This window comes from Triticum aestivum, chromosome 2B, assembly GCF_018294505.1.
Source record: "Triticum aestivum cultivar Chinese Spring chromosome 2B, IWGSC CS RefSeq v2.1, whole genome shotgun sequence".
Classification (NCBI taxonomy): Eukaryota; Viridiplantae; Streptophyta; class Magnoliopsida; order Poales; family Poaceae; genus Triticum; species Triticum aestivum.
In genome coordinates this window covers 668,896,825-668,899,243 of record NC_057798.1, presented here as the reverse complement: position 1 = coordinate 668,899,243, position 2,419 = coordinate 668,896,825, and the positions used below count along the sequence as shown (strand labels likewise).

Genomic DNA, 2,419 nt, shown 5'->3' with positions numbered 1-2,419 from the left:
TGCCAAAAATTTAAGTTGGGTCATGATACTGTTGTCCATAGCTTTACAACGGTATATCGCAAGCCCCATTTGGGCAATGTTGGCGGAAGTTCAACCTAGTTCACAGGGAAGTTTAACGTACTACTAGCGGGGCAGGTCAGGTTGTGATCAGAATATTATTCTCATCCCGTGAACAAAATAGTGTTTATATATATATATATATATATATATATATATATAGAAAGTCTATTAATGACCCAGGGTGAATAATAAGTAATTCATCACCCTGGTCGATCGACCGAGCCACGCGTCGGGCTGGACCATGCCACCATCTTACCGCCGTAAAATGTGACACGGAGCAATGTAATTTTACGTTTTATTAGCAGTAACATGCCCCGTAGCGGTTTACGTCATTCTTCACAACGCGACAGGTGGTGTCCTTCAGCGGCGATTCCACCGATCCCCTTCACCACCGGTGGCTGATTAGGTGTTGGCTTGCGGATGGGAACACGGATCTGTCCATAGAGGTATGTTTTAGGTCTGTACGATCTAGGTTTTGGGGTCTTGATGGTGGTAGGTAGGCTAGGACAAAGCGGAATAAATGGATCTCTCCGGCCTCTTCCTCGTCCTACCAGTGTGGCCTCTGTAGATGGCGCCAGGCCGGCGAGGGTAGGGCGCTCGACTTCCTACTTGTGGCGCTTTATATAGGAGTCATGAGCTGGCCGACTCCGCTCCCTGGTGTGGCAGCGGCAACAGCTCATCGCCGAGGTGGATGGGTGGCTGTAGGTTAATAGGTGTGTGTGGGGCAGAGGGGGGGGGTCTTGGTGGTTTGAGTTGTTCTTCTCCATCCAATGCAAGAGGCTGCGGCCAGTCCAGGGCTCATGAGCAAGGGCAGGTTCCCTGGCCGTGGCCGGGTGATTCCAGCTCACAAAGGCCACGCATGGCGATGGTGGTCCAGACGCCCTTGTATGTTTGGGCTATTTTGGTTTTGCTTCCATGGGTGTAGGTGGGGATTGCACAGTAGGAGGTGAGAAACCCCAATCCTAATGCTTTCGGCTCCAAACTTCCAATCAACATCCACATACGTTTCACCTAGTCGTGTTCCTCCCAAATTGCTAATATGGTTTTCAGTTTTTGCAGAGGCTGTAGATAGAAGAGATCATGAAGCTGAACATCCTGTCCAAACAGGTAATTGGAATTTACCATATATCCTTGACTGTGTGCTTGCTATCATGCAAGTAACATTTTTTTTATTAGGAACACCCTAATTTTTGCACAGAAATGGGTGGTCATGGATTCGAAGAAGGCGGAGTAGTCATGTAGTGTCGCTGGTGCTCCTCGGTGTCAGGTTATGTTTCGCCATTGGCATGCATATTGATGTGCCATGCATCTCATTTCATCATGGTGGTCGGCAACCGAGTCTTCGCCGCCGGAGCTATTCAGTATCACCTACTCTCGGTCAGGTTACATAACTACGTAGCAATTTACGCTCTTGAGGAGAATTATTGTGTATCAAATTTTTATTTCTGTCCAAAATTTAGTTGTTTTCACCCTTCGCAAAGAAAAATTAGTTGTTTTTGTCATAACTAAACTACAATATTTTTTGGACCATTTCTCGATTTGTGCGTGTCATCCTTGTGCAGGGGCCATGCTAATCTTCTCTGTATCGTTCCAATTTTATCGGATGTCCCCGAAGGGACAACTAAACTACAATATTAATACTGACATTACAATTTTTTATTTCATTCCAACAATTTAGTTCCTCTCTGTCAGTAGTAGATTGTGTTCTGGTCTAAATGTATTGTAATAGACCAATTTGTCAAAGATAATAAGCTATATGGAGTTAGAAGTGTGTTATATAGATCATGAAATCCATGCTTAGGTTCTAGACGTATAGGTAGCCAATTACTGGTTCTAGGACTACGTCATAGATTCGTAGATTGCACCATGTCATTTCACTAGCTGGTAAGTTGTGCGAAAAGAAATTAAAAAGCTAATGATCATGGTGTTCAGTGTTATAGACTACAAGCATGCTAGAAAACAAATTCAGAACTAGCAAAAAAGAAGAATTTAGTTCTTCGCGATAACAATTTTCAGGAAACAATGGCTATATATATGTTGGTGATATTTTGGCGACTATTTAGGGAAAAAATAATCTTAGGCTATGTTCGGTAGCAAAGTATCAGAAAAACCAAAGTATCAAAAACTACAGTAATTCAATCAGTAGGCACACAACACCATAGTTTCAACTTAACAAAGTTTTTCTGAAGTATTCAGAATACAGACCACATGTTTTGGCTACATCACACAATGTTGTTAAATTTGCTGGCTAGCCGTTAATTAGGTAGTCGCATGTTGTAGTAGCTACATGAAAAAATAGTGGATGGAAGTAGCATCGTGGTGTAGTACTAGAATATATGGATCGATTAGATTAATGCTG

The 2,419-nt window shown here is 43.0% G+C and overlaps 1 non-coding gene across 1 annotated transcript; it reads right to left on the bottom strand.

The window, feature by feature from the left end:
* Positions 1 to 1,576: 1,576 nt before the first annotated feature.
* On the bottom strand, positions 1,577 to 1,679 carry LOC123047727 (U6 spliceosomal RNA). The gene has a single exon (XR_006423101.1). It is a non-coding gene; the product is annotated as a U6 spliceosomal RNA (small nuclear RNA).
* Between the last annotated feature and the right edge of the window lie 740 nt (positions 1,680 to 2,419).